The 24,942-nt window shown below is 38.7% G+C and overlaps 1 protein-coding gene and 1 long non-coding RNA gene across 3 annotated transcripts in view; one reads left to right on the plus strand and one right to left on the minus strand.

Annotated features, from left to right (window-relative positions):
• LIMA1 (LIM domain and actin binding 1) overlaps positions 1-21,879 on the minus strand; it is a 79,727-nt gene extending 57,848 nt beyond the window's left edge. For both annotated transcript variants that reach the window (XM_037136606.2, XM_037136597.2), the window contains exon 1: positions 21,753-21,879. The gene's annotated coding sequence lies outside the window, so the exon portion shown is untranslated. The remainder of the gene's footprint in view (positions 1-21,752) is intronic.
• Positions 21,880-22,058: 179 nt separating this feature from the next.
• The window catches only part of LOC128626821 (uncharacterized), a 36,136-nt gene continuing 33,252 nt past the window's right edge, over positions 22,059-24,942 (plus strand). The window contains exon 1 of the long non-coding RNA XR_008390882.1: positions 22,059-22,263. This is a non-coding gene — a long non-coding RNA (uncharacterized LOC128626821). The remainder of the gene's footprint in view (positions 22,264-24,942) is intronic.

A 24,942-nucleotide genomic window follows, 5' to 3' on the forward strand; every position in this document is an offset into this window, starting at 1 on the left:
TAACTCAAGAAGAGCAGAAAAGATTGGAATTTAAATTACTAGTCAACAAGATCCTAAAACCAAGTGAGAGGTAATCAAGGTTTAAATTAGAATAGCTGGGAATAGAAAGGTGGAAAGAGAGAATTGGCTATTCTTAGAATAAAATGAACTTCGGTTAAGAGAAGGAATCAAAGCTGACACTACCAAACTTGAATAATGTTGAATGTTGATGCCATTAGCAGAGAGAGTATATAGGAAGAAGAGGGAGAATGAGTTTTGCTTTACACATGTTGAGATATACATGTCACTAATAAAAATACTAGTGGCTCTGGCTGGTGTGGTTCAGTGGATTGAGTACTGGCCTCTGAACTGAAGGGTCTGGAGACGCTTCAATTTCCAGTCAGGGCACATGCCTGGGTTGCGGGCCATGTCCCCAGTTTGGGGCATGTGAGAGGCAGCCAATAGATGTTTCTCTCTCTCTCTCCCTTCCTTCCCCTCTCTCTAAAAACAAATAGAGATGATCTTTCAAAAAGTTATTAAAAAAAAACAAAAATAACTCTAAGATTTTTAGCCTCAGAGACTGTAAGGACCATGGTGTAACAAGTAAGAAAGGGATGCAGAGAAAGGGGAATCATTTGCTAAGATGGAAGATGTCTTCAGCTTTAGATACATATGGCAGATTTTTACAAGAGAGCAGCTTAGAAATCAAGTAATCAAAACCCCCTTTTTACAGTGAGGAAGTCGAGATACATAGAGGTCCAATAATTTTCCAAACTCACCAGCTAGTTAGTATGAGAGCCAGAGTTCTAATTCCCAGTCCAAACTTCTTTTTTATCACACCAGGTAGGTTGAAGTGGAATACCTAAACGTCCTGTGGATGAATTGTAGCACAGAAATAAAGATCTCTGAACAAAGGTCTTTGAAAGTCTAAGGGTTGGGCAATGACTCACTGGGAAACCTGGCCCCAGGTACGGTTTCCTCAAGCTATTGCTTAGGGTGAGGTCTCTCACTGCTCCAGGAAACCTCTCCTCATAATAAGACTTAAACATACTTTAATATAGACTTACCTAACTAAATAAATTGGCACCCAGAAACCAGACTGGGACAAAAGCAAATGAGCTGCCACTAATAAATTCCTGAATCCTGTTCTCATAAATCCAATCTATGTCACTTCTCTCTCTCTCTCTCTCTCCCTCCCTCCCTCCCTCCCTCCTCCTGAGATGGCTACTTGTGCAAGAGGCGACATTGCCTGAACACAGCCTCAGAAGATGAAAAGGAGCAAAGTATAGTTGATCTTTGAACAATATGGGTTTGAACTGTGTGGGCCCACTTACATGCAGATTTTTTTGAGTAAATAAGGTAAACATATTTTGTCTTCCTTATGAGGTTCTTTTTAAAAAAATTATTTATTTATCTTTAGAGGGGAAGGAAAAGAGAAAGGGAGAGAAATATCAGTGTATCGTTGCCTCTCTTGCGTTCCCTGCTGGGAACTGGCCTGCAGCCCAGGTGTATGCCCTGACTGGGAATCGAACTCAATCCTTTGGTTTGCAGGCCCGCGCTCAATCCACTGAGCTACGCCAGCCAGGGCCCTTATGAGGATCTTAATAAATTTTTTTCTGTAGCTTACTTTATTGTAAGAATACAGTATATAATACATGTAACATACTAAATAATGTTAATTGACTGTTTATGTTACTGTTAAGGCTTTGGATTGACAGTAAAATTTTGAGGAGTCAAAAGTTATCCACAGATTTTTGTGCAGGAGCCAGCTTTTCTCACCCCATGTTGTTCAAGGATCAACAGGACAACTCACTTGTTCAGAGAAAATGTTATAATTTTTTTTAGGAATAAACTGTAGAATTTTTAAGTATTTTTTTTTAAACTAAGAACTCTTCCAATTTGAATGAGAACAGATAAAAGGGAGCAACTAATTAAAATGAAAAAAAAAACCCTAAAAAACTTCAAGGTTCAAAGGAAAATTTTAAACAAAAGAACATGAAACATGCACCCATATAATGTTTCTTTTTTTCAGAATATAAACTACATTTATTTCTAAGGGTGTATTTTTGCATAAAGAAGTAGTGACTAAATTTCCATACTTGAAAAAATTTTTTAAAGTTAATAGTTTTTAAACTTTTATTTTTTAAATAATTGTATATTTTCACAGAGTTGAAGATAGTACAAAAGCTCCCAGATACTTTTCAGCTAGCTTTTCCTCCCATCACCACAATACAATTATCAAAATTAGGAAATAAACATTAATACAATACTATTATCTAAACTACGGACTTCATTCAAGTCCTATCTGTTTTCCATTAATGTCTTGTTTCTGTTTCAGGGTCCTGCATTTTGTAGGATTCTGGAACAGAAACGAGACATTAGTAGTCACGTCTCTGTAAGTCTCCTCCAACCTATGACAGCTCTTCTCGTCTTTCATGGCCTTGACACTTAGGAAGATTACTAATAAGATATTATGTAGAATATCTCTCAATTTGGGTTTCTTTATTTCTTCAACAAAAGGAACCAGGGCTCCTACGAGCAGTGGTTGGTTCCAGAGCTATTGCAGAGCAAATAGAAGATGAGCCTGGAAAATCTTGCAATGCTCAATAGAAAAGTTTTTTTTTAAGTATGTTTTCTCAGATTAGATTAAGAGTACAAAAGGTTGATGTATTATTACTGGTGATGTTAACCTTGATCACCTGGTTAAGATTGTGTCTGCCAGGTTTCTCCACTGTAAAGTTATTATCTTTTCCCTTTATGATTCATAAATATTTGGACAGAGATTCTTTAACTCTGTTCCTCTTTAAATTTTCATTCACTAGTTTTAGCGTTCATGGGTAGATTTCACCTTCAGCAATTATAACTGTGGTGTTCTAATGGTGGCTTTCTATTGTCCTTCTTCTACATTTATTAATTGAAATTCTTCCATAAGGAAGAATTGTTCTTTCTCCCTCATCTATTCAATAACTTTATTTATACTAGTATGGACTTCTGGATATTTATCTTATCCCCTGGGTTATTTTATTTTGTTGCTCAAACTGTTTCAACTTTGGCCATTTGGAGCTCTTTCAGGTTGGCTTTGGTGTCTTTTCAACATATTGTCAATTTTTTTTTTTAGCATTTCCTCACTTTCTAGCACTATAAAATGTTCCAGACTTATCTTGTATTTGCCCTGCCCTTAGCCTTGGAATCAACCACTTCTCCAAGGTTCCTTTTTGTTGGAAAAACCAAGATCTGGGCACTGGTGTGCTCATTACTATATTTATACATATCCCCAGTATATATCCCCATGTATGTATGTAAACAAATCTATATTTACATATTTATCTCTAAATCTACCTATCTGTATATATATTTTTAAACTATAAATTCATAGTGACACTTCTGACTCCAACTAGCATCACAAAATTCATTCTAGTACATATTCCCTCTACTTATTTGTAACTTCTTTCTCTGATAGTGAGAAGCCTAAATTCATAAAATTTTGATATTAAAAAAAATCCAGAATCTCCCAAATTATGACATTACTAGTATCTACTCTCTTGATACATCATATATTTTTAAAAATTTTTATTTATTTATTTTTAGAGAGGAGAAAGGAGGGGCAGAGAGGGAGAGAAATATCAATGTGTGGTTGCCTCTCTCATGCCCCCTACTGGGGGCCCGGCCCACAACCCAGGCATATTCCCTGACTGGGAATTGAACTGGCAACCCTTTGGTTCACAGGCCAGCACTCAATCCACCGAGCCACACCAACCAGGGCTATACACCATATTTTTTAAAAATTCTAGCTGGAATGCTATTCCTTCCTCATCTATTTACCTTCCAAGACTCAAGTGAAAGACTGCCGACTCAAAGAACTCTTTCCTGAACTGCCCTCACCCTATTCCCAATTAGTATAGGTCACTTCCTTATAATTTTATCAGTCTGCTTAACAGAAAGATTCTTCAGGTCAAGAGATAGATCCGCTTTGCCTCCCACCCGCCTAGTATCTAGTATAATGCTTTCAAAATAGAAGAAACTCTATTAATTTGTTTTGAATAAAATTGCATGAAGGTTTAAATTTTATCTGAAACACTATCAGTGTTTTGGTACTGATACTAGATACATTTGGTACTATCAAACCAAAAAAAAAAAACCAGAAACAAAAACAATGCTTATTATTCAGTCCAAAACTAGTTGTTAAAAAGTATGTATCATTTTTCAGAACTGTGAATTAGCAATTCATCCTATTTAATTTCTGAGATAAACTCAAGCGATATAAAAAAATAGAACCAATAAATTATTTTAAATACTATACATAAAAGGCTCACTATCCATTATTCAGCAGCATGGTGACAGAGCAGTCTATAGGCATGTTAGATGCCTAATCATTGCTACTGTTCTTGGAAGACCTTTAGCCAGGTTTTTCTTTAGCCTCTGAAGAAATCTGTTTCTTAGACAATAGGAAAATGATAACAATGACCAAATTCCCAGTGGTCAACAAGGATGTAGATGTTAAAAGACAAATTCACTTTGATAATGTTTTTCCTCTTTTTATCTCCTTTTAAGGATATTTTGTTCTTAAAAAACACTAAGAGTTAGAGCAAGAGTTAAAAAAAAAAAGGTTGTATTGTATAATGAGAAGCAATTTCACTTTCACTCAGCACTTACAAACATTCACCCATAGTGATTCACGCGTTACCACTCCAAAGCTTAAAGAAAAGAAGAAAAGTACCCTCAGATAGTATCATCTTTCCCCCCACCTTGTCTATGTCAGGAGAAAAAATAAGTGTTTGACAATCTATCTGAGCACCTGATCTTTCCCTCCATCTTCCCAGAACCTCGCTCCCCCCCCATCTCTGGCTTTGCCCTAAAAACATGCTCATATTTCTGATATGTGTGTATACATATCTGAAATTTGCATATATGCATTAAATAAATAACCTTTTTTCTGTTGAGCTTTTCCCCCCTCAGACTACCACCTCACCTTGCTCCTACCTACACAGCCAAACCTTAGTCTCCAGATGCTCATTGTTTCCACTTCCTCATCTCCCATTCACCCCTCTGCTCGCTTAGGTCTGGTTTCTACTCCTACTGAGATCATTGTCCTGAAGATCTCTTACTGTGAAGTCCAAGAATCATGTTTCGGTTTTTATCAAGTTGCCATTTGAATCGTTCATTAGTTCCTCATTTTTGAAACTGTATTTTCCCTTGTTCTTTTTCTTAAATGAAATTTTCCTGACCCCTTTCCTATCTTTCAAACTGTTCCCAATTTTCTCACCGAATCCCTCTTTCCCCCTTCACTCACACCTGTTCCAAGGCATTAGTTAAGGATAGTTTTTCTCCTTTCCTTGGGTGAGCTCAGCCACCCTCAAGTCATCAAAGGTCTCTTACACCAGATGATTCTGGAGACTGTATCATAAGTCCTAACCCTCCTGACTTCCAGTCCTAAAGTTTCCACTGTATGTTGCATAGTTTCATATGTCCCATAAATACACAACATAACACAGCCCAAATCATATGTGTCATTCTCTTTTATCTCTACCCCTCAAAGTTTATTTAACCACAAATAATTTTTCTCAAAAGATGAGCTGTCACATGAATTCTTACTTATATCAAACAAAATAGGCCCTGGCCAGGTGGTTCGGTTGGTTACAGCAACATCCTGAAACACCAAGGTTGCAGGTTCAATCCTGGTCAGGGTCCATATAACAATCAATCAATGAGCCCTGGCTGGAACATCATCTTGTTGCTCCAGCAACAAGATGGTTGCAGGCTTGATTCCCAGTCAGGGTACATACTGGGTGGTAGGTTCCATCCATGGTTGGGAGAGTAACTAGAGGCAACTGATCAATGTTTCTCTCCCTCTCTCCCTATCTCTCTCTCTCTCTCTCTCGTTCTCACTCTCATTCTCTTCTCTTTCTCTCCCAAGTCAATACATAAAAAAATTAAAACATAACATAAACTGAAAGATAATATAATATAACAAAAAGTGTGCAAGGTCTGAAGTTAAAAAGAGGACTCACAGGTTCTCACTCTGCCTCTTTCTAATTATGCGGATCATAGGCAATTTATTTACTTCCCTGAGGAATACACCACCACCTACACTGTCTCATCAAAAACTCGAGCCCTGGCTGGTGTGGCCCAGTGGATTGAGTGCCAGCCTGCAAACTAAAAGGCTGCCAGTTCGATTCCCAGTCAGGGCACATGCCTGGGTTGTAGTCAGGTCCCCAGTTGGGGGCGTGCAAAAGGCAACCAATCGATGTTTCTCTCTGTCTCTTTCTCCTTCCCTTACCCTCTCTCTGAAAATAAATAATAAAGTCTGAAAATAATTCTACATGAAATGAAATGTTTAGTACATGATACATAGTACAGAGAATGGCACAGAGGCTAAGAGCACAGGCCATTAAGTTTAAGATTTTATTTATTTATTCATTTATTCATTTGTCTTTAGAGGGGAAGGGAAGGAGAGAGGGAGAGAAACATCAATGTGTGGTTGCCTTTTGTGCATCCCCTGCTGGGAACTGGCCTGTAGGGAACTGGCCTGCAACCTAGGCATGTGCCCTGACTGGGAATCGAACCGCGATCATGTGGTTCGCAGGCCTGCGCTCAATCCACTGAGCTACACCAGCCAGGGCCAGGCCATTAAGTTTCAATCTAGCTGTTCAAATCTCACACCTCCCACTAATTTGTGTGACCTTGGGAAAGTTATTACAATACTGTTTCTGTTTCCTCATCTCTAAATTGAGGAAGAGTAATCTACTTCAGAGCATTGTTCTGAGAATTAAAACAAGTTCCTAAACATCCAGTATATACTACACCCCCAGCACCTACTATATGCTCAATCTTTAATATTATCATCATTATTATTAACCAGTAAGTATTATTTCACAGAACTCCTTTATTTCCTTTGACATGTAGACTTTGTATAAACTTTTTCTCACATCTTTAAGCAGGTCCAACTTCTCTCTCTTGATCCCTGGCCTTTCCCCGCACGCGCTCCTCCACGGCCTTATGCTACAGGTCCCAGCTTGGATGGCGTTTCCCTCCAGATGCCTCCCTGACCCTCCGGCCTGCTCTGGGAAGTTTCTCTTAAGTTGCTAAAGCACTGAACCCACCCCCAACACTGATCACATTGTATTTTTTTAATCACACTGTATTTAACTCACTACAGTACCTGGTACATGATGAATACTTAAGTATTTGCTAAATAAAGGAAGGTATACCAGGTATCTGAAATCATTTGTTGGATTCAGCTATTTTTATGGATTAGTACTTTAAGGGAAAAGGAAATGAAACAAAAGAGTGGGCTATGTTTGCTTATCCCAAGGCAAATCATACCAAATTATGGGAAATCAGTGGATACAGTGATCAAAAAATGGACTCTAGCACTAAACTGTAGAATGAAACTGAACCCTATGAGTAGATTGCTTTAGTCAACTCCCTTTGTTGGCATAATTTACGTGTTTCCTTGTAAGTGCTAATTCTTTTAAATAATTATTTGGTTTTTCAGGTAGCAAAGCCAAATAATAATTCTAAAAGCCAGAAGGGAGCTAATATGAAAAACAAAAGGGAGGGAAAAACTTAATTCAGTAGGTCACAACCTTGAGTGTATATAAGAATCATTTAGAAGCTTTTGATTTCCAGATCCCATCCCACAGTTCTAACTCATTAGGTCGGGAGTTAGGCCTAGGAAGATGACATTTTTACAAGAACCTTAAAGTGATTCGTTGGAGGTTTCCCGATCACTGTTGAAAACACTGAAATGAAGGAGTTTAAGACCTCTATGTAGTCTAAGAAAAATGGGAAAACAGCAAAAAAGAAATTCTTTTTGAAAATATTTTATTTATTTATTTTTAGAGAGGGGAAGGGAGGGAGAAAGAGAGAGAAACATCAATGTGTTGTTGCCTCTCACACGGCCCCTACTGGGGACCTGGCCCAAAACCCAGGCATGTGTCCTGACTGGGAATCAAACACATGATCCTTTGGTTCTCAGGCTCACGCTCAATCCACTGAGCTATACCAGCCAGGAAAATAGCCTAGAGTTTTTCAAACTACAGGTCACAAAATTAGTGAGTTGTGAAATCAGTCTAGTGGGACAGAACCAGCATGTTTGTTTGTTTGTGTTAATGAAAAAGAGGAGAGCCCTGACTGGTGTGGCTTAGGTGGCTGGGAGTCATCTGCCAAGTGAAAGGGTGCCAGTTTGATCCCTGGTCAGGACGCATGATTTGTTGCCAGTTTGGTCACCAGTTGGGGTGCATACAAGAGGCAACGAATTAATATTTCTTTTGTACACTGATGTTTCTCTCCCTCTCTTCCCCCTCCCTCTCTAAAAATAAATATAAGTCCTAAAAAAAAAGAGAATGAAAATAGAAAATGTCAGTGTATTGCACATAGTATAGGTATTCTTTTATAAAGTTTTTATTTGTGTTTGTATAAAGTAGGTAACAATGTAAACTATTTTTTTATTGTGCGATGTGATTAAAAATTATAGAGTGACAAGTGTTGGTGAGGATTTGGAGAAGCTAAAACCCTCAGACACTGCTGACGGGAATGTAAAATGGTGCAGTTATTTTGGAAAATAGTTGGCATTTCCACAGAAAGTGAAACATGTAATCATCACATGACTCAGCAATTCCACTCCTAGAAATACATGTGTGTGGTGGGGTTGCATCTCCGAGAGGAATGAAACCTCAAGTCCACATAAGAACTAGTGTGTGAATGTTCATGAAGTGTTGTTCACAATGGCTCCAAAGTGGGAAACATTCCAAATGTTCATCAACTGATAAGTAAATAAATGAAATGTGGTCTACCCACATAAAGGGACATACGTTGTTTGCCCACGGAAAAAAAATGAAGAATTGACACATGCTACACAGAATTGGATGAAACTTGAAAAATACGCCACACGGTCTCTTTAAAATATTAAAATATTTACTTTATAATTATTAGAAAAACGACTTGTCTCTTCTTAAATGTTTGTTTTGATCACACTGAGCAATTACTTTTTGTAGTTTTTATTCAAAAGTCAAATTAAAATCACTTTTTTAGTATAAATGTTACTAAATTACAAAAAGGATAAGTCTCGATATAATTGTTGGGAACTTCATAAGGTGCTTGTACAATTAAAAAAATTTAATCCTAAATTAGGTTAGCGGTTTTCAAAAGAGCTTCAGCAGCCAGGTGGAGTCCATCAGCACCCCCCTTTCTCCCCACACCACCGTCCTTCACCTTCATCCTATTCTCTAGGGAACCTCTCCTGCTCCAAAGGTCTGAACAAACACACCAAACCAGAGCGTCATTTTCTTCACTAACTCCCTTGGTTAGAATGATTGGTCAAGGGATGGGCCTGCTCAGCATAGACAATAAGAAAAAGAAGTCCGCTCTTGCCCGCCTCTTCCCCCAAGCCCATTCTACTTCCCATTGGTAACCTCGGCCACAGTTTGGAATATAAGCTTCCTGATATTGCCTACATGTGGTAACGACAATACCAAACACAGTGCTATGTGTCAGAAACTGTTCTAAGCATTCTACATATATTATCTCATTTTATCTTCACAGTCACTCACTAGGTAGATATTACTCTGATGCCTATTTTACAAATGAGAAAACTCAAGCACAGAGATGTTAGCACACATCATGCATAAAAGCATACATTTAAAAATTACAATGATTTTATGTTAATGTCCTTTGTAGCAATTATTCATTTCCTCTTGAACATTTTCCCACATCAGGACATACAGATCTACCTCAACCTTTAAGACCCACTTACTATTTCACTCCAAAATAGTCTATAACTTATTTAACCAGGTCCCTGTCAAGGAACATTTAGATGGCTTTAGGTTCTTCATTATAAAGAACAAGGCTGCAATGAACATGCCTCTACTACTGCTTACTTGGAAGTGTGCATGTATGATGTAAATTCCCAGAAGCAGCCTTTCTAGTTCAAAAGGCCTGTGCATTCAAAATTTTAATAGACATTCCCAAGTGTTCCTCAAAACAAGTTTCATGATATACACACACACACATACATACACATACATATGTACATATTTGCATCAATTTATATATTTCTTAAAATACTTAATTTTTAGAGAGAGGGGGAAAGGGGGAGAAAGACAGGGAGAGAAACATTGATGTGTGAGAGATACATCTTTCAGTTGTCTCTTGCATGACCCTCACTGGAGACTTGGCCCGAAACCCAGGCATGCACCCTGAATGGGAATCGAACCAGCGACCTTTAGGTTTGTAGGCTGGCACTCCATCCACTGAGCCACACCAGCCAGGGCATATATTTGAACCATCAGCTATAAGAGAAAGCCTATTCTCCACATCCTTGTCAATACTAAGCATTATCAGTCACTTTTATTTTTCCAATTTGCTAGATGTGTGAAAAATGGTACATTGTTTTAGTTTTCATTCCTTTAATCATGAGGAAGGTTGAGTATATTTTCAAATGTGTATTGGCCACTCAATACATTTGCTTTTTGGTTATAAATTGTTTATTAACTGTACAACTTAATTACTTTTTAAAATTGCACAAGGACTTTCTGAATATCATGTGTAACTCCTTGTACAATTCAAATTGCCTCTGACAGCAGCTGTCCTTTGCTGGTGTCTGATTTCTATCCAGATCTCATTAATATTCTTTCCAAATAGAATTGTTGCTTGACTATACAGATGCGATCCTCGCTTCTGCAGAGTTTCCCTTTTGTAGGACATCCACCCTTTAACTGCTTATTAATAGTCCCACCAGAGCACAGCCCTCTGAGAAGCCTGACAAACACTACATGACTATCGAGGCATTAAGATCACTGTTTGGGGTTGTGCTCCAGCTGGTACCCTCAACTAGCCAGTCTTCTGCCTCTCGGTTGTGAGGGGGTGGGGGCTACATATGAAGGAAGGGTGCTCTGAATATCAGGATTACCTTTGGAATCTGAATATCTCACATGGAATCTAAACACATCTAATTTTTCTGAAAAGGGTCCCCTACAATTCCAATATAAAAACAGCTTTGAGAGTTTAGTCTTGGCTTGATCCCAGAGTCATTAGACCAAAACAAGGAGGTAGACATAGACCCTAATCACCCACCATCTAGAGCAGGGGTGTCCAACTCATTTTCACCAGGGGCTACATCAGCCTCACAGTTGCCTTCAAAGGGCCCAAATAATTTTAGGAATGTATAAATGTAACTACTCCTTAACTGTAAAGGAGTTGAAATTACATTCGGCTCTTTAAAGGCAACCGTGAGGCTGATGTGGCCCCTGATGAAAATGAGTTGGACAACCCTGCTCTAGAGGGACTGTGTCAGAATCAGGCAGACATTTGGGCCACCTTTGCATAAGCCTGGGGGATCAGCTATTGAACACTGGTCCTATGCAAGGTGATTCATTCCATTTGATCTTATGAAATCCTTATGAAATACCACTGAAATCTTATGGTACCATGAAGCAAATATTATTATTCTCATCTTACAGAGGGTGAACCCGAGACTCAGAAGGGTTACATAGATTGTTCAAGTAAGAAGCAGAGCCAGGCTTTGAAATAGCCTGACCGACCCTTAATGTCCACGCTCTAACAACTTCCTGCAAGCTGCGTCTGCCCAGAGCCTGTGGGTGGTCTGGGCCAGTCTTATGCTAAGAGTCTCAGAACTAGAAATGGTAATGTTCTTGTAAGGGCCAAATTTTACGTGTTATCAACACCTTTATAAAAACTCTGAGTTGAAGATAATGTAAGTATCGCCTTCCCACCTGGCTTCTCTTACTTTACTGATTCCCTTGACTATCTTACCTTCTTGCACTTTTGAAACTCAAATTAGCTTTTTCATAACTGTGGTAGTCTTCCCATATCTTATGTAGACAGTTAAAAGACACTACAGCCTTTAAAAACTGACTTTGGTCTACAAATTTTAGCTCATAAAGAATCATACCTGCCCTGGCTGGTACAGCTCAGTGGACTGAGCACGGGCCTGTGAAGCACACGATCATGGTTTGATTCCCAGTCAGGGCACATGCCTGGGTTGCAGGCTGGTTCCCTGAAGGCCAGTTCCCAGCAGGGGATACACGAAAGGCAACCATACATTGATGTTTCTCTCTCTCTCTCCTTACCCCCTTCCCCTCTAAAGATAAATAAATAAAATCTTAAAAAAAAAGAATCATATTTTTTTTCTCTTTAAGGAACTAAGATCTAATCCAAGTTTAATTCTACCACTCTCTCAAATTTAAGGTGTTACATATTCCCTTGGTTCTTCCTCCTTTCTCCCAAGTCGATAATTAACTCATTGTAAAGACAACATAACCCAAGGGAGTGAGAGTTTTGTCAGTGTTTTTTCATACACACTGAGCAAAATCTCTTTCCATAAGTAGACAAACAGATAATTATGACTGTAACTTCAAATTTAAGGAAAAAAGTAGAGAAAAGCATAGTTAACTGGAGAAGAATGTGGAAATCTAGAGTTGACCCAGGCCGTAAAAGCACAGATTTACTAACAGCCTGTTTCTCCTTTAACCTTTGTACCATTCCGTACCTTATCATCAGATGCATCAAATGTCAGAGTCTCGTACCATGTAGGGGCTCAGTAAATATCTGTTACACAAACGATAAACAGTCCTGTGCTACTTCCCAGTTGCCACATATCTTGACAAAGGCCCACCTACATAATTGAATATCTGCCTATAAAGTATATGCTCAGAGGCCTGGCCAATTACATGCTTAATTAAGACAAAGTGGATAATTAAAGTCTTTTTTACAATGTCAAAGCAGAAGGAATATAAACAATTATTTTGAGAAGGCCGCTTCCATTAAAGATATAACCTTCTTATACCAGTCCTTCGTCCTTAATAATTAATCAAGTTTTCTCCAAATACAGGGCTTCTTAGTTTCACTCCTGGCCATTTCCAGGAAGGGCCTGGCTTCCATTCTTCTTATCTGAAATTTTAGATGTTGTGTTTTTTTCAGGTCTTGCTCAATCTGAAAAGCCAGTTGAGATCAATTTAACCAATCCCTTCAAGCAGGAGAATTAAAACAGGTTTACTGAAAAGTGACTCTTCTCTAGGCAAGTTCTCTAATCTTTCCTTTCTGTAAAAATCTGAGAAGCTAACACCAAACAATGCTTTAATCAAGGACAAGCACAGCTAAGTCTGGTCACATAAAGAATTACCGACTCGCACAGCCACAGAAGTGATCAAATTCTGCTAACTGATGCTACGGATCTCATTTCTTAATAAGGACTGGTTAAAAACACATTAATGTTAGTGTTTAGATTAAATTTTAATGTTTAAGTTCTAAAAATTACCTCAAATTATAGTGCTGTTTAAAAAAGTTATTGATTCCTGGCCAATAGCTCAGTTAGAGCACTGTCCTGACACACCAGGCTGCAAGCTGGATCCCTCATTGGGCCACATACAAGAATCAACCAATGAACGCACAACCAAGGGGAGCGACAAGTCAATGCTTATGTTTCTCTTTCTCTTTCTCTCCCTCTTCCTCTGTCTCTCTCTTCCTTCTTCTCTCTCTAAAATCAATAACTACAAATTTAAAAAATTAAATTAAATTTAAAAATTATTGAGAGAAATTTGCGAAGTGGTATTTTAGTTGGCTTGGGAAAGTCAATCAACTTCTTTGGTTTTCAAATTTCTTAATCTGAAAAACAAATAATAATTCACATGGAATGGCTATGAGGACTGAATTAGAGGATCAAAGTAAAAATACTTTGAAAATTATAAATTGCTATAAAAACCAACATTATTTTAAATAAAATTTATGTTCAGTTTCAAGAAAAAAGTGAAATTAAAAAATAAGGCTACCCAGTGAAGAGAAACAGGAAAATAATTAGAACTGATCAGTTATGCTGTCTGATTCAACTGGATGTTAACAAAGAAACCCCTTGTTTAAAGCTGTTGCTGAAAACCTTTCTAATCAATACACTGTCCTACTTCCGGGTGTGTAGTAAGTATAATGAAAATATATTTTCCTTGAGGATTCTCCATGGCTTTCTTGTTTTTCTTCTAGAGAAGGAAAACAGAAGAAAACTGATTGTGTTAGGATTCTAGTCAACTGGATGCCAGTTTTGCTGTATGTGCTTTTAAAAATGTAATGAGTGTTAAAGACTAGTACTGGCTAGCAGTAGTAAGTATGGAAGTAGATGCTGACAGGTAGTAAAATAGTGGCCTGGATCCTGGGAACACTTTGGAAAACCTGCACTCAGATGGAACTGAATCGTGCCTATCACAGTATCTAAACCTTAGTCTGGCTACCTTCAGAAATCCTCAGGGACTGATACCTGATTTGAACCCTGATGGAACTACCCCAGCTGTTGGACATTAAAACAACAACAACAACAACAACAAAGCTTTGGACTGTGAATCAAAACAAGAATTGTTAAAATGAGAAGTCTATCTTCAAGGTTTATTGATTTGTTCGACCAATATTTATTGAGCACTTACTATGTGCCAAGCAGTTCTCTCTTTGCTAAAGACACAACCTTAAAAGTGACAGACAAGGTCTCTGCTCTCCTGTAGCTTCCATTCTACAATGGAAGCAGGATGATTAAATACTGTGAGTAAGGCTGTGAAGGAAATACAAAAAGAGTAACTAGAGTGGTGGTAGGAAAGGGGGCAGATGCTTTAGATAGTGGTCAGGGAAGTCCTCTTTGAGCTGAAACCTGAACGATGGGGAGGATAGAGGAAGCCAGCCAGGTAAAAAGAAGAGATGGGGGATTTTCCAGGCAGAGAATATAGCAAATGCAAAGGCCCTGAGGCAGCAGAAACATGGCTAGGGAGTGAATTAGAAGTATGAGATGTTAAACAGATGCATGGCAGCCAGATTAAATAATAATTTATAACCAATGATAAAAATTTTAATTTTATTCTAAGTGTGAGGTGAAGCTGAATACTGTTGTATAATAGTGTTTGCAAGATGAGATATATTTCATGTACTCTACATATTTAATTGCTTATTATATGAATAACGACTATGAAATGAAAAGGAAAGGCAAGGTTCTCACTTAGAAGGTTTATAATCTTTTAAGGAGGCAATAATTCATAAATAGTGACAGCATTAAGATAAAAAAATAAGTAAAAATAAAGTGCTAAATGAAGACTAAGGAGGGACACTGATTCAAATAAGATAAATTAGAAAAGGCTTTCTTTTTTTAAACTAGCATTTTATTTGACCTCTTAAGAAAAAGGATTTCATCAGGAGTGGGAGGGGGAGGAGAATAAGGCTGTGGGAACTGCATGAGCAAAGGCACAGAGGCAGGAAAGGACAGGGTGGGTCCAGGAAACCGGGAATCATTGTATAACTACAGTGCCAGGTGGGTGGCTAGTGATGTGAGAGATAAGCCTGGAAAAATAAGCTGTCAGGGTGTGGGAGTGGGGGTCTTGAATGGCATGCAGAGAAACTCAGACTTAATTGACTTGGGCAGTGGTTCCCCTTAAGTGTATAAATGAATCTCTTGAGGTACTTGTTAAAACTGCAGATTCCCAGGCCCCATTCCTCAGATATGCTGATTCGTAGATTTAAGTAGGACTTGGGAATCTACCTTTTTAACCAACACCTCAGGTGATTCTGTAACAAGTAACTGAGGGAACTATACTTTGAAAGTCAGTGTTTTATTTTTTAATGACAACTCGGGACTGAATGAAAGGGGAAAAACTGAAGCCAACTCTAAGGATTGCTCAGGGGACTCTGGCAAAAAAGGGGGATCTGAATTACAAGACTGATCAAAGAGGCATCATCACCGTTGGGGCAGAATCAACCAATGTTGGTGATTAAATGTGGGAGGAGAGGAGGACTAAAATGTTCAAGACAACTTCAAACTTTCTCCTTAGGGAAACCAGGTGAACACAGGCACCTAATAATACACATACTACCCACGTAGTCTACCAGGTAGCTGGAAATACAGATCTGAAGCTCAGAGACATTCAAAGGCACTAAACATACTGGTTTGGTATTCCAAAGTGAATTCAAGACAAATTAAAAGTTAAATATAAAAAGTAAAACCATAAAATTAAAAGCAAATCAAAGTGAATAATTAATCAGGATGACAGAAGACTTTTATGCATAAAAACAAGAAAAGGAATCCCAAAGAAAATGATCTACAGATAAGTAACAATATACCATGTACAAAATTAAAAGGCAAACTACTAGTTAAACATTTGACCAAAGAACAAAGAATTGATATTCTTAAAATGAAGAGCTTACAGAAATCACAAAGAAAAACACTAAGGGTAGTTTTAGTATAAAATAGTGATTCCCAGTCAGGGCACATGCCTGGGTTGCAGGCCAGGTCCCCAGTGGGGACCACATGATAGGCAACCACATATTGATGTTTCTCTCCCTCTCTTTCTCCTGCCCTTCCGCTCTCTCTAAAAATAAATAAAACCTTTAAATAAAATAAAATAGTGAAAGTTGTTAAATAACTTGGCTTGGCAACTTCCACCTCTTATAAGTAAGACTAGCTCTCCATTCACTGAAGGTGATGGTGCTTTGTGACACAAATCAGCAGGGCTTTTCAGACTGACCTTACGGGGTTGCAAGTGTCAATCTGTGGGAGTGCCTAAAAAATACCAGTCTTTGCAACTTCCATTGTTCTGAGGGCACAATTGCCACCAGGCTCCATTAAGCCTCACTCCCCCTGTGGAAACTGCCATTACTGCATTCAGTCTTTCCTCAGGCTCTCTATGTCTAAAATGGGTAAAGGCCCAGGGCTGGGAGAGAATATAATTTCAAAATGTATAGTGAGCAGTGATCAGAAGTCATCCTTTCAGGACAGAGGTTGTATGAATTTGGGGATCAAGAGCTTAGCCCTCTCATTTTACAGATAAAGCTCAGAAAGGATGAATGACTTACCCAAGATAACCTAAATGGTTGGTTTCCAGCACCAAGGTGGGAATCCTGACTCTCAGGCCAGCACCCTCCCCGTTGTGCAATGCTGTTTCATCAGTCACAATCCGGCTTCTCACAACAATGGGCATTTAGAACACCACAAGTGAAACTTCTTGTACACTTTCTACTCTGTTACTCCACTTATTCAGTTTGGCCTAATAAAAACTATACTCCCCCCACTCCCCTCACCAAAATAAATGAAAGAACTCCAGAAAGAAAAACAACATAATTAAAATGTTAAGACTGAAATAAAAATTAGAATGGACTGAACAAGTTGCAATTCACGAAAGAAATTGAAATGAGCGTATGAAAAGTATTTGCTCACAAATAATTTTTAAAAAATCAAATCTCCCTTATCAAATTAGTAAAGATTACAAATAATATTCAATGTTACAAAGAATCCACTAAAATGGGCATTCAGAATCCCTGCAGGTGAGAATGTCAGTCTGGTCTTTATGAAAAGCAATTTGGAAGTTCTGTATTTTTAAATTTGCATGCCTTTTGACCTAGTAATTCAACTTGAAGGAATCTAACCTAAGGGAAGAATGAGTGATCTGTACAAAAATTATGCATAAACTTAGCCTCAATTTTTTCAGTTATTAATAATGTAACAATCAAAATTCCCAACTGCACAATTTAATTATGCAACATCAATACAATATGGTATTATTAAACATCCACTAAATTGTGTTCAAATGATTTTGATGCAATGAAAAATTATGACATAATGTAAAGTGAAAAAAAAGAGATACAAAACTATACCTACTATAATACTATGAGCCCCATTACCTGTGTGTTTGTTAGGGTGTGTACCAAATAAAAAAAGACTAGAAGGAAATATATCAAATTATATTTCTGTCTGGAACAGATTATGAAATATTTTATATTCTTTATCATTAATTTTCCCAGGTTTTCTATAATTAGTATCTGTACTTATTTTCTAAATGTGTATGTTTTATATATGCAAACAAAACAAGAATTTATGTATATAATATGAAAACAGTTTTCTAAAAAGACAAATTTGCAAATCACTCACATGGAGGTGTTAAGGCAGATCAAATTGCACAGGGAGATGGTATACTGAGAATAAGATGCTGGACAGGACCACAGCACACACCCACTTTTAAGGGGCAAAAAGACAATGAATTAGGGAAGGACATTGGAAGAAGTGGTTTGCTCAGAAGATGGAGACCGAGGTACAGTCACATGGAGAAAGCCAAATGAAAGGGAGAACCAGAAAAGTTGTCCTCTTGGTCAAATGCTGCCAAATGGTAAGGAGGACAGTGACAGGGCCATTACGGGGAAATCACTGGGTACTATGTATAGACAGACAGATCTCCTCCAGTGCTGGAGGTGGAAGCCAAATCTAAGCAAATGTTACCTGTTTAGTAAAACTGACCTTGAGGAAAAGAAGTCCTAGAGCATTTGCTTGATTTCAGTTTATGAAAGAAAAAAAATTGTAGATATCTAGAACCCAGTAAAAGCATATCAGGATTACTGATCTATGCGTTAACAAAACAAAAATTGGCAATACTTTGGTGTGCAAGAAAAAACATATTTGAGGGATAGTAAGGTTCTCCAAATAGTAAGCTATGTTATGGGATAAATAAGGGGAAAAATAGGTCCATACATGTTATCAGAAGTACAAAAAAGTTGAATTTTTTCTAAATATGAAACTTCTTAGTTTTAGAGTAGCATTGTTAAGAACTTATTTGAAATAAAAGAAAAAGAAAGTACAATGGTATGGTATCATATCAACTTTTTAAGACTGGACATGTTAAGTCCCTACAAATATTTTCAAGTTTAAAGAAAGAACTTGATGTGCTGAATAATGAATTGCTTGTTGGGTCAAACTTTGCCCTTTTCATGAAAAGAGGTCTGCATAAGCTCAATAACTTGACTGAGTCTCAAGGACTTTACATCCAGCCACAAAATAAACATAGCAGTATGGTCCTACTAGGAGCACCATTTGCCATAGAATCTTAATTCCACAATCATTAAGCAGAAACTACTCAATTTACAACCATTCATTTGTCACTAAAGAACCTTGAGAGTCTGTGTGAAGTAATTTAACATCACCTGTAGATTACTGTATACAATCCAAAATAAAGTACTTTAACTTCCTATCAAAAAAATGCAGTGAAAGACCATAGCAACCTTAAAAAAAACCAAAGGTCTTTTCATAGGGAAATTCCTGACTTCAGAACCAAGTTACACACTTTTCCATCTGCAGAAAGAGTACAATTCCAATCTAAATGAAAGTTGTCTATTTCTGAGTGTATGGAATTAAGAATGCCTGAAAACTAGTTTCATGGTCAACATAAATAATGACAAATTCTCCCAATTTGTGGTTAGGTGGCCTTTTATGGTAAACATGTCTAATCATCTCCTATACTCTCAACATTCTTTTTTTGTCTGTGTGTCTTTGAAGAACTCTGTACCTAAAAACATTGTAAGAAAACAATGTAATCATTTTAGGTTCCAATTGTAAGTACATGCAAATATACCTGCTGCCTTTCCAAAAATTCCTGTAGAGACCACTTTCCTAGAGTGTAAACAGAAATAAAGGACGTAAACAATGTCGAAGAAACGTGCTCAACAAGTACCGTGGCTCAAATGACCAAATAAAACCACCACCATTTATGTAACTAACTACAGATCATCAAAACTCTACAAAAATCCTAACACTTCTGACCTTTCCTTCTCCACCTATCTACCCATCCTATCCCCACCTCCAAAGAAAAAAAGAAAGAAAAAGATTTTGAGGACACCTTATAGCAAAAAAAAGTATCCTCTGTTACCAAGATGTGTTGTTAACAGAATTGTTTTCACTTCTGAAGTTTTCTCTTCTTAGAATTATTAGAAGGTTGAAATCTGGTCCACCTTTTAACCAGAGTCTGGAACAAAGTTTGAATGCACCAAGTTAAACAAAGTTACGCAATGGAGCAATTTTTACAAAATGGCACTGCTTTACTAATGTTGCCAATACTCTATTCTCTTCCCAGTAGCTCTACAGTTCAGGGACTGCCTGATAACAACACTTCCAGGCCCATTACAGAACAGTGAAAATAGCTCCACCAACCATTTACTGAACTGCTAAGGGATTAACAACAGGACCTAATTCCATTTTCAAAAGGCCTTAATGTTGACAGAACACAAGGTAAGAAATATGAATGATACAAATTTATGAATTAAAGAGAACCTTATTACTTAAAGGTTTTTTACTATTGTGACTGTTTACTGTTTTGTTTTTAAGGAAGACTAGAAGACAGAATTAAAAATAAACTATTCTTTATGTTCCCATAGCACTCTGGGCTGACCTCTAGTATAGCACTGACCTTGCTAATACTGTACATTGCACCCACCGACCTGCCTAACCCATTTGACTTTAAGCTCTTTTATAGTAGGGACATTTGGAACTTTGGATCCACAGTAGGATTGACAAAACTGGAGGCAATCAATAAATGTTTTGTCCCCCCAAAAAAAAGTTTCTACAGGAATTACCTATTGCCATGTTATGTGTTTTTCTATTGTTTTTATTTTTTTTCATTTAAAATCATCTCTTCTGCTAACTCTCTAACTTCTTAAAGTCTACCTTTTAAAATATGATCATCCTTCATCCATGATATAACTCCACAGCAACTTAGAAATGTTTATTGAGGATCATTTCTTTTGTGTCTATACCAGACCTCAGAAGAGAGTGTTATTTCACAGTTCCTAAAATATTTATCATTTGTGAATAGTATTAGAAACTATGCAGATAAAAAGTATTCCATTTAACCACTTAAATCAAGAGCAAAACAAAGACTATCTCAGGCAAAAGACCTCTTCCCTAAAGAGGCATTGTCTTAAAGGCTGATAACTCCCTGAGTATCTTAACTAGAAAAGTCAAGTTGATAGAACCATCTGGATTAGGCAGCTTTTTGAAACCTGGAATTAAGTGAAAGACAATAGTAGTTCAAATATCTCTCACCAGGATCAGCTAAACTCTGTTGTAAGCACCAGAAGGAGGCAAGGACCGACGCCAGATGGTTTACTCCTAGCACCTACAACTTCAAGTTTAGTAGGTGTAGCCAGGGGTGTAAGGTTACCTTATATTAACAGCTATGTACATTGGTGACAGGTGCCAGCAATAGATACAGGATGGTGATTCGGAGATGATACATCCAGCTTCAAGGACTGCTATAGTCTCAACATACCTCCAAAGGATATAAGTGATATAAGTGTCTTAAAAAGAATTCAACTGGCAGAATGGAAGGGCAGAAAAATAGAAGAGGGAGGGAATGACTGAAAATGAAGAAGGGAAAAGAGCAGTTGAATATCATAATACTATTTCCCTGGGAAATTGAATTTGGATGAACTACCACCTTCCTCCACCACACCAAAAATATATGGATAGTTAAAAAGGAGTGTTTTTGCCCTGGTGGGTAGCTCAATTGGTTGGAGTGTCCTCCTGATACGCCAAGGTTGCAGGTTTCCATCTCTGGTCAGGGCATATACAAGAAACAACCAATGAGTGCATTAGTAAGTAGAGCAACAAATACTTGTTTCTCTTTCTTACCCTTCCTCCGTCCCTTTTCCTCCCTTCCTCCCTCTCTCTCCCTCTCGCACTCTAAAAAAAACAAATCTATAAATTAGGAGAAAAAAAAAAGAGTTCCTATCAGCTCCCGCCCCTAGGCAGCAAAGGTTCAACCCCATATAATTGCTTCCAACCCAAGAGCAGCACCCAAAAATGAGGAAAGAGCAGAGGATCAGCGGTTCCTCCACTCACTCATTATAGGGTAAGGGGATCCTTCTTGTGCTCCCCTCGCCCTAGAAGTCAGGGGAGAAAGAAGGTGCGGAGGAAAGCCGAGGTCTCCGCATACTCTTCGGCTGTGGAGGATATGAAAAGAGAAGGCCCTTACCTGACTAAAAGCGGTCTTTTCTCTGCACTGCTTTCAGCCCTGCCACAGGTCCCAGGCGCTCTGAATCGCGCACCTGTCGAGACCTAGCAGCAGCACCTTCAGCTCCGGCAGCTCCTGCGGCCCCGCCCCGCCCCGGTCCGGCTCGAAACCCCGCCCTGAACCCCGCCCACCGCCACAAGGGCGCGCACGCCTGCCCGCCTCCCTTGCGGCCTCGGGATGAGCGTGCGCGCCACCCGCGGCGTGCCGTTCCTTCGCAGCTGCCGCTGTTGCTTTGCGGAGTGCCGTGTTGGCTGTGTGAGAGGCGGGGTTCCTTTTCCTGAGGCCGCGTCTAATTCTCCACGGTGCTCGCTGAGGAATCCACGTACCTTAACCGCCTTGGGCTTTGTGCTTCCCTAGTTTGGCATTAATTAACTCTGACTCAGAGTTACCACAGGTTGACTCAGGAGCACCTGGGAGGTTTGCCCTAGGCTCGACTAGGCCAGTCCCCAACCAGGTTCCTGGTGATTTCGGGGTAAGTTCATTGCAGGGTGGGTATTTTAGAGTAAGCCGTGCTGTGTAGTGGAAAGAGCTATAAATCAATCCAGTCTCAACCGCTTGACATCAAGTCACGTCACCTCAGTAGACCTGAATTTCCTCTTAGTAAGTAAAGGAGTTGGATAAGACCAATCTCCAACTTCTCCAACAGCTCTAACCTTTCACAGAGTAAAACAGTATGCAATATTAAGAAAATGCATTCCTTTGTATGTGGAGTTACCTCACTATATCCCCCCTACAAATTATAATTAAAAAAGAAGTCAATAATGGCCCTTATTCACCAAGAAGCCTTATCTGGGTCAGAGTTTTGGACCTATATTTGAATCTTGACTCAGTCACTTACCAACTTAGGCTAATTACTTGCCCTCCCAAAGCCTCCCTTGGCGCCCTTTTCCAAATAGAGTTAGTAGCTCTGGCTGGTGTGGCTCAGTGTATTGAGCGCCAGCCTGTGAACCAAAAGGTCACTGGCTGGATTCCCAGTCAGGGCACATGCCTGGGTTGTGGGCCAGGTCCCCAGCTGGGGGCGTGTGAGAGGCAACTGATAAATATATCTTTCATACATTGATGTTTCTCTCCCTCACTTCACTTCTCTCTAAAAGTAAATACCAGTAATTAAAACTTAAAAAGAAAATAGAGTCAGTAGTACACACAGTTGGCTTTTACCAGTTTACAAGGCTAACGTGCTAACTTTTCATGGATTTTATAAGCTACTTAGTAAGCATAACCATATTAAAAATCAAATTTTATAAATTTATAGTTAAATATGTTAAAACAGGTAAAAACTCAAAATTCATCACTTTTTTAAACTTCATTTTACTAGTAACTTTGCTCTTGAAGTTGTCCATTTGTAGGAAGAAAATATTGTGTAATATATGTATCTCTTCCCAACTCTGTTAACAGATATCACATTTATAGCATAAAATTGGCTGCAAAAGGAATGTTTACACCATGGAAATTGGCAAATGCTACGAATCAGGCTTGGTTTATGTTTTATTGATTTTCTAGACCAATTATCTGCAACTTTTTCTGTAAATGACCAAATGGTAAATATTTCAGGTTTTCCAGTATAATCTTTGTCACAACTACTTGGAACTCTTAACATTTAAAATGTGTGTTGCTGTGTTCCCACAAAGCCTTATTTACAAAAATAGGCACAGGCTTGTGGAGAACATATTGATAATGTAGAATTAAACTTTTCGTCACATGGCCTGACATTGTAAGTAGCACAAAAAATTGAGGGAGAATTCTAATAGTATTTGAAAACGATTACCCAATTCATGAATGACGTTCCAACATACTTTTTCACTGTTTTACTTTTGTCTTACTGGTTAACTTAAACAAAAATATCAACCAACACCCATGCCTGAACTATACATTTTTAGCGGATGTGTCTTTTTTGATGATTCAAATCAGATTATGAATTAATACATAATCAAGTATTAATTCATAGTCTGATTTTTATGAAATATTGTTGGAAAAATGAAAACTGATAGGTTTTTAAAGAAATAAGTCATACTGAAGGTATAGATATAAAAAAGCAACATAACTATTTTAGTTTAAAATTCATGCTATTTCTGAGCTTATGGTCAAGATGGCAGTGTAGGTAAATGCAGTACTCACATCCTCCCACAACCACATCAGAATTACAACTAAACTACAGATCAATCATTATCCAGAGGTGCCTGAAATCTAGCTGAACAGAAGTCCTCCAATTAAGGATATTAAGAAGCCACATGGAGATTGGTAGGGGCAGAGATGTGGAATGGGTGGGCCCACACCCATGTGTGGTGGATAAAAATCAAGAGGGATGTCTTGGAATCACAGGTCCCCCCCGAGGAGCAAGGGGTCCAAGCCCCACACCAGGCCCCAAGCCCAGGGTTCCAGGGCCAGGTAGAGAAGTCTCCATAACTTCTGGGTGTAAAAATCAGCATGGATTGTTGTTGAGTGAGATGAAGGACTTCTGGCATCCCAGGCTTTCCTCTTAAAAGACCTCATACCGGCTTACTTGGACTCACTCACTCTGAGCTCTAGTGCTGGAGCAGCAGCTCAAGACACCAGGGATGCATGGGGAAGAACTGAATTATTTGGCATCAGGGTGAGAGCTGGAGGGGCAGGTTTTTCCTAGAGAGAAGTGCTGGCAGAGTCTATTGTTCCTTTCCTGAACCCCTCCCACGGAGCTGGCAGGTGGGTGCCATATCTGAATCTCCATCAACCTGGCTAAAGCTATTAGCCCTGTCCTGATGATTCCAAGACCCTGCTTCACCCAACTTTTGGGCCCTCCCAAACTGTTTCCAGTGGCTTTTTCATACAAACATACTTCATGCTTCAGACTTTTCTAAAATTTCTCAGACAAGCAGCATCTGACCTTTATGTCCCATATCTCTCACTAAGTGACCCCAAGACTAGCACTAGCAGCCTTGGTTTGCGGCTCAGACTCTCCTGGGCACCTCCAAGCCCAACACAAGTATTAGCCACCTGCAGATCGCTTTGTAGCTCCTGTTGGGTGACCCCAGGCAGAACATCAGTAGCAGCCCACCTAGGCCTACAACTCCTGGGAGGTCCCAGAGCCAGTGCACCCAGTGAACAGTTTCAGACAATGTCAGAGCAACACCCAACTACTTCCATGAGCCATACACTCAAGGGAAAGACTCAGTAG

The sequence above is a fragment of the Artibeus jamaicensis genome, unplaced genomic scaffold (assembly GCF_021234435.1).
Source record: "Artibeus jamaicensis isolate MK-2021 breed Jamaican fruit bat unplaced genomic scaffold, CSHL_Jam_final contig_233, whole genome shotgun sequence".
NCBI lineage: Eukaryota > Metazoa > Chordata > Mammalia > Chiroptera > Phyllostomidae > Artibeus > Artibeus jamaicensis.